The sequence below is a fragment of the Bidens hawaiensis genome, unplaced genomic scaffold, assembly GCF_021521415.1.
Source record: "Bidens hawaiensis isolate Kalapana, Puna unplaced genomic scaffold, B.hawaiensis_p1.1 tig00011189_1, whole genome shotgun sequence".
Classification (NCBI taxonomy): domain Eukaryota; kingdom Viridiplantae; phylum Streptophyta; class Magnoliopsida; order Asterales; family Asteraceae; genus Bidens; species Bidens hawaiensis.
The window spans coordinates 82,834-91,575 of NW_027491869.1; positions in this window are offsets into that span (position 1 = coordinate 82,834).

The following is an 8,742-nucleotide window of genomic DNA, read 5'->3' on the forward strand; positions in this document are numbered from 1 at the left end:
CCCAAGCATGATGCTTATCTTGCGGAGAATAGGTCGTTGATTGTTAGGAAGGCTTCAACTGGAGCAAATTTGTCCACCTACAAATATGTTGACTGCCCAAACAAACTATGTCTCAGTTTCAAAACTCATCTTTCAAATTCGTATGAATTTAAAGGTCATCTATATGGCTTGTCATTTGTTAGCTTTGATGATAGAGTTTTTGAAATTTTTAGTTGAAGTTATAATTAATTATCTTTATAATAATTGTAAATTGAATGTTATTTTGGTTGTATGTTATGTTTAACAATCATCTATTTTCGTACCATTATTAAGAAATATATATCATGTTGTCCTACCAAAACGTATATCACAAATTATGGAATCCTATAAAATAATGTGTGTTTGTTACACGATTTATATAATTCCACCCGTGTAGTATCTTATTTATACAAATATTTTGACTATATTGACATAAATATTTGCATATTTTTAATCTCTGTAATTTAATTAATTAGTTATTTAATTAAAATTTTGATTGATATGTTTTGATCGCACTGCCATAAATGTGTTTTTATTAAAAATAGAAGAAAAGTTTGAGCAGGAAATTTTGGCTATAAATTAATCTCCAACTGATATGTGTCCACAATTATTTTATTTTATTAGAATAGGTAGATTAAAAGCGTTTGAAACCACCCATAATACCCGGTGAGCGTTTCTGAGACAAGATATTAATCGCCCATATTGATTTTGATATTTCGGATCTATCTCACCCAAAAGCGTTAAGGAGGAAACCCATCACTGTAGAAAAATTCCTTTGAATCAAATTTTAAACTTAAAACCTTAACGTTTCATATCTTAACCATCACCCTATATCATTGGACTAAAAGGCCTACCGTTAAGAATATATTTATTATGACTACCACATGTCTCAATATTTTTACACTCTGTAATGCTCCTTTGTAATGCCTTAAACATGTGAAACAAGTCAACAACTGACCATCTGTTAGTCACTACACCAGGATGTATTAAATTATTACTTGAACTTTAAGTTTTGTGTTATTTTAATTACACATTAAAACTTAAGTAATGAAATTAAATATAATTTAATATCTTCATTATTAGCATATATATATGCTTAGCACGTGTTTTTAGAACATCAATATAAATATATCATTATTATTAAATTATTACTTGAACTTTAAGTTTTGTGTTATTTTAATTACACATTAAAACTTAAGTAATGAAATTAAATATAATATTTATCTTCATTATTAGCATATATATGCTTAGCACGTGTTTTTAGAACATCAATATCAATATATCATTATTATTAAATTATTACTTGAACTTTAAGTTTTGTGTTATTTTAATTACACATTAAAACTTAAGTAATGAAATTAAATATAATTTAATATCTTCATTATTAGCATATATATGCTTAGCACGTGTTTTTAGAACATCAATATCAATATATCATTATTATTAAATTATTACTTGAACTTTAAGTTTTGTGTTATTTTAATTACACATTAAAACTTAAGTAATGAAATTAAATATAATTTAATATCTTCATTATTAGCATATATATGCTTAGCACGTGTTTTTAGAACATCAATATCAATATATCATTATTAGTTTAAGGTTAAACACACAATTACCTCAACAAATACTTGCTTAGTTACTTTTTTTAACAACTTGCACAGTATCTAACCTATTTTTAAATTACACCTTTTGTTGATAATAATAAGCCTTGAACCCACATCTCTTTAAAAAACCAAGTGCTATCCAACTTTTAGATATCACTACCAAGCTCTGTAAGTTTTTTTTTTTATTAATTACAGTGATAACTTTTAAAATGTTAACAATTTTATTGTTGTTTATTATTTACTAAAAAACCAAATTGTTAATTTTATGAAAGGTTCAATTAGTTACATTCGCGACCCGTAATATGTGATAAATTGTAACAACTAAAACGCAAAATAGCACAAACAATATATAAAAAACTACAGAATGCTATTTTGTAAAAGAAAAAACAAAGAAAGAAACGAAAAAAAGAAAAGGAAAAGGTTTGGCTCCCCTAGAAAATTGATTTTCCATGCAAAGGATACAGCACATATATCTTAAATGATTGGTTTTCGTGCGTTATGATATCGATTGTAACCAAACACAAAAATAAAACAAAAAAAAATATAAAAACTGAGGTGGGCTAACGGTGGCTTCGGTCAATAAAACCCGGACGTTGGGAAGACCCGAGCGTTGTTGGTCATGGACGTTGAGACGGTGACTGTACGCAAATTCGACCGGTTTCCGTCACGCTCGTTACGGTACCGGAGCTAAAACAAAGAAGCATTAACATTCAGTTGGTTTTCGTTACGGTACTGGATTTAAAACAAAATGCATTGAGTCTACGTGAATTCGGTCGGTTTCCACGTTTGTTAGGATACCGAAAGTAAAAAAGAATACAAATTGGTATTCGATCAGTTTTCGTTTTGGTACCGGAGTGGAAAAACGGATAATATAGAAATTGAGGTGCACGAATGAGGTGGCTTCCGCGTCGGTAAAACTCGAGCGTTGTCAATCCTGGACGTTGAAGCGATGAGTCTAGGCGGAATCAGTTGGTTTCCATCACGTTTGTTACGATACCGAAAGTCAACAAACAAAAAACCACGAAATTGACGTCTGCTCAGCTTTTGTTATTTCGTTACGATACTAGAACTAAAACAAAAAAACAATAAACAAAACAAAAAAGAAATTGAAACAAAAAAAACAAAACAAATAAAACAAAATGCAATCGGCAAGTATGGTGTCGCCAAGTGGCCCAATCAAGACTTAGCGGCACCAAGCTTATCAATTGTATTATATAATAATTACACAATATATGTATAATATCACTTATAGCCATGGTTTGGAAAAATCGTTAGACTTTGTCAAGTCGGTCGACTGAGGAGCGGCGATTGCTCCAGGAGGGAGTACTCGGGTATTACTCTTCGAGTACTCGACCGCTTATACTGATTTTCACAACATGTCAGAGCTGTGCGCGGAAAAAAAAATGCAAAATGCATTTACGACTTTACACAACCTTATATACATAATTATGTATTTTCTAACAAAATTATGGAACTAGAATAAAAAAAAAGCCAACAGGTTCTTCAGTTTTTGTCCCATTTTAAGGCCTTTTTATTTATATTTTCTAATGTTACGGCCTTGTCATGGTCTCCATCTTAACCATTTAAAAACTTGAACAATGATCAAAAATCACTTGTTAGAACTAAGATAACATGTTAGACATAACACGGTATGCCACAATTACCTTCAATGCTAGATATGATCATGAAAAAATAACTAATTAATCGTGTCATTTTCTAATGTATTATTCAAAACATGTTACATGGTATGACCCTTTAGAGGAAAAAGTCAAAAGCCCATGTATAAAGTCTTAAATAATACATCATTCTTAACATAATAATCCTAAACATTTAAAACAAAAATTCATAAAAGTCTTAAATATTGCATGACAAAATCCCCGCCATAAGCCATTGCTGCGGTTCGACTTCTACAATATATTATTAGAATATTAAACATATGTTAACGACATATAGCAATGAACGAGCGTGGCACTATCATGCAGTAAACCACATGTACAGTTTCATTTGTTATAGTGAATCTGTGATTAAGATGTTTGTCGAAAACAAGTATAATAATGGCTGCCCTCTCTTTCTCTCTCTCTTCTTTCTTTTTTTTTTTTGAATGACAAATTTCTTTTATTTCTTGTCGTTTGTAGGACTAGAATCCAGTTTTGTAAAAAAATGGTTGCCTTCTTAATACAGTGTTTGTATCTTTTGTGATTATGATCTTTAAAGATAACTGTTGCCTATTGGTATGCTGGTGAGGTTCATGGGTTCAAATTTAAGGCTTCAATATTCATTTTGGTCATCAATGATTCATGCATATCGTTGCTAAGTTAAGCTCATATTCGAAGTGTTAAGTTGCCAATTCGTATAGAAAACCATTAACGCTTAAACCCAAGTCTTCTTAAAACATGAACACATATCACTATTCTTGGCTCTGCTCGGACCAGAGACGACTACAACCGGAATCCTGATAGTACACATACGAGAACCGGACTTTGAGATGGTGGGTTAGTTTTGGGTTTGGCATGTTGGGGTTCTCATGGGTCAGTACCGGACCATTTGTGTAAGTTGATTTAAAAGTCTGAGAGCTGGGCTAGGCTGAAGGTGCTGTTTGGGCCCAATGAAATACCTTGTTCTAACAACCTGTTAAAAGATAAAACCAATTCAAATAACTGTAGACAGTATTTCAACATATGCATACACATAATATTCAGCAAAACACATACATATACACTGTTCTCTTATACATACAATCGGTCCTTTTACATACTAACATACACATATATACACTGCTGTCTTTCTATCAAACATATACACTGCTACACACACACCATTATAGTCCACCATTTTATAATTTTATAAAGTCTCAGAAGAATAATCTGCCTCTAAAAAAGAAACATATATATTAAACAAATTATTTTTATTGTAATTAATCATTTACACGTACAATCTATGAATTAAAGATCAACTACTATTCGTACCCGCACGTTGCGGCGGGACACGTTAAATGCATTACATGTATTACCAACAAAAACCAAGTCGTAATCCTAACGTTACCAATAGAATATAAGTTGCAAGTTGGAATCCGACCTGTTAGCAATAGCATACAATACAAATCCAGATTCTTTACACCGAACGAAATGGGAAAAAAAACTAACACCCAAAACATTTGAAACTTTATATAGCAAACGAAACCGTACCAAAAATACCCTCCTAATGTAAATTTACCAGAGACAAAATTTTGACAAAACCGAATGAAATTTTCTACCTGCTTGTAACTTGCAGTCCTTTCAACCCGTATGCTCGTTGTTCCATAAAAAAATTGAACCCAATATCAAATCCAAACCCTTCTAATTCGCCGAACCTACAACCAAGTGTTTGGTACACCCATATCAGCAAATCAAACTTAAATTGCAGGCTTTGACTAACTGTTAGTCAAATTGTGAATATGCACTTTTAAATCAGACCAAACATTTGAATCACGATAACTACATCAAATTTCGCTTGCATAGATAGTGTTGTATCAACTTTATTCAAAAAGGCTATTTCTTTGATCAAGTTGCATCATTTAAAACGGCAAAAGTGTCTCTTTCGTTGACTACATCAAAAAACTTTTAGAAAAACATTTCTAGAATTAGAAAAGTTTGAAAAATCCTTCAAAACTGTTATGCTATATCAATATTAATTTACCTATTATCTATTGCTCTTGCCACAATGCTAGCTCTAAGACTCTTCAAAACATATGCCCACCTAGAAATAAACATGGGTAATTAAAACATTTGTTTTTTTTTTTTAATCAAAACCAAACAACAACGCAAATCCAGTAGATGATCATTGCAACCCAAGGGCTAAAGTACCCGATATGAGAAAAAGAAGAATTAACGTACCCAACGATGCAAATCCTCAAAAAACAGCAAAATCAAGTACAACATGTTCAAGAATCCCAGGTTCCCTTCATTTCCGTAGCTTACGACATCCAAAGAACACATGATGGGGAGCTGTTGTTTTGACTAATGTAAGAAGTATGCTTTATTCACTTACTCATATCTAAAATAACATACGTTTTAAAAAGGAAATGGCTAAATTCATTGAAACATTTTAGGAAACACCTAGGTTGCATTCCAGAAACGAGTCAATTTACTCACCTGACAGCGGCGTCTTCTTTAGATTAGAGTGAATTGATCAACAAAGGAATTTAAGATTAATGATGGTATGTTCTGTCGAAATTGGGGTGATTAGTTCAGAAACAACTCCAAAACCTTGAATTAAAAAGCAAGTCGATTATATGACTATGATTCAACATTTCAATTCTTAGCACGCAAACAAATTGAAAACATATCGGAAATGCCTGGAAGCATAAGAATTGCGTAATACATTAATATGTGTGAATTTAATAAAACCCCAAACAATTCTTTTGATCAATATGAAAAAGAATCAACGTGGGGATAGGAATCTTCCATGCTTTCTGCTGCTTTTTTGACTTGTATCTTCAATTATCTCTAGTCTTTACAGTTTACAGCAGCTGACTTAACTAATCACCAATAAAAATCAAAATCAAAGCTCACAAATTAGAATGAAAAGTTGAATAAACAAACTCAAACTACTATGAATGTAAAATTGATTATCATCAAACATCCCTAAAGTTTACTTTTTCCACCTCCATTACAGTTTTAAGATTGGCAGGAATGGGACCAATTTATGTTCAGATGTGTGAAATTCTCAAATTTAAATCATTCAAAGAACTCAATCTTGTAAGTTGTAAGGCAAATTTACAGAAATATTTGATTTTACCTTCCTTCCGTTCAAATCTATTAACTTTCAGCGGCGCTGTAACATAACCATAGGTTCGATTAAATTCGCCTTCATCAGAAGTGAATTGCCATGTAGAAACATATGCCGCTTTGACGGGGATTGAAACTGTGAGTTAACTCTAGGGTAAATCAGAGGTTAGAGTGGCCGGCTTGTCTCTCCGGCGTTGCTTCGTCGTCGTGAAAAGGAAGAAAGCACATTGGAGAGAGTGGGTTGGATGGTTTGTCGGTAGTAGATGAAGTCATGTTGCATCAACTGCTTATACATCCCGCCTAACTAATTTTACTTTGAGCTACAGTGATTTTTGGAAGAGAAGTATATATACATGGGGAGGTTTAACGTACAAATAAAATTAAGGTGCTAAATATGAGAATCAAGTAGAGTAATTATATTTATAAGTAGAGTGATTATGTGATTATACCATAGAGTAATTACGTACAAATAAAATTAAGGTGCTAAATATGAGAATCAAGTAGAGTAATTATATTTATAAGTAGAGTGATTATGTGATTATACCATAGAGTAATTACGTAATTACTCTATGATGTAATAATTACGTAATTACATAATTACTCTACTTGATTCTTACGTTTAGCACGTTAATTTCATTTGTATTTGATCCAAACCCTATATACCGATATATATATATATATATAGGGTTAGGTTAGAATAAAAACCCACTTGTGAAAACTCTAGAAACTCATTCTCAACCACATGTTTTTAATTAAAGATTAAATCTTGTGGTCCACAATTAAAGTTAATAAAAAATATTAAAGTTTATTTATATTTTCTCTCTCCTGAAAACATATATAAAAATTACTAAAAAATGTAAAAAAAATAGCAAAACATTTGTTTTATGTTTTCGATATTTTGTATTAAATGTAACATATATTACATGTAACAAAAAAAAAACGATGTTACATAGGGTTTTCACGGGATTTCTCAACTCAAGAGGGTTTTCAAACTCTACTTCTCCTATATATATATAATTAGTAATTTGGTAAAAAATAGGGTTGGGGGCCATCGGCAAAGTGATAGCGAGAGACTTGGAAAGTATTTAGGGTCAAGGATTTTGGTAAAACAGGTTACAACGAAAACCTTGAGATACAGATAATCACCACTCAAAGTAGACAATGGGCTGCTGAATTTGAGCAGGGCTGTCTTCGAGAATTTAAATACCTAGGACGAGCATAAAAAAAGGCCTGTAGGCCCTAACGAGTAACGAAATATATAAGATTTTTTTAAACGACATTAACGCTATAACAATAAAAATAGCAAAATTATAGTAATAAACTCAAATATAATAATAGCTAACGTCTAACCGATGATTTGTGAAGTTCTCTTAGCATTATTGACTGCAAATTGTTTGATCATCTCTTCGCAGTTTATACTATCTAAGATTTCACTCTCGATGGCTATCATCGCCAATCCATTAAGTCTTTCTTGGGACATTGTTGATCGTAAATAAGATTTTAAAAACTTCAACTTTGAAAAGCTTCTTTATGCGGATGCTACCGTGACTGAAATAGTTAACAATATTCTATATGCAATCCTTCACTACTAGAAAATTAGGCATTTGCGACCGTCTGTTTCGGTTGCAAAACAGTTGCAATTGCCCTTTTGCAACCGATTTGCGACCAATAATGTGGTCAGAAAAACACAGGTCGCAACTGCTCTGTTGCGACCATTTTGCGACTGCTGATTTCTGACCGCTGTTCTCGTCGCAAATACTGCTACCTCTGTTGCACTTTTTCCATTGCAAACTTTGTAACCACTGCTGCAGTCGGAAATTTTGCTACCACTATTGTGACCGCTGGCTAAATATTTGCGACCTCTTTTTATTGCAACCATTTATTGGTCGCAAGGTAGTCGAATTTTTTTGATAAAAAACATTACAAATGATACACACACACAATCATATACACAAATAAAATTAAAAATTTCTATCATAAACGTTCAATATAAACAAAATGTTATTCAACATCTATAAGCAAACAAAAAAAATTGTTATTCCTACCATTCTTGTATATCTAGTTACGTATGAGCAACTTTTGACACCAACTAGTCATTCGGGTTTGAGTCTGTTAAGATGGAATGCGATACCTGCCAAACACATACTACACATTATTACATACCACCATCACACGTTAAGCCATACCTATTAACTAAATAGGGTTTAAAATATTAAACAAACGACGAAATGGAGCTATAGCTCAAACCTTGAAGAATGCTAGCGTTGTGTTCCATTGTTCCTTGAGTGTCTAAAATATGATACCGGTGGTGTTAATGTTTGGATTGTAAACCTTGGTCCTAAATGCAACCT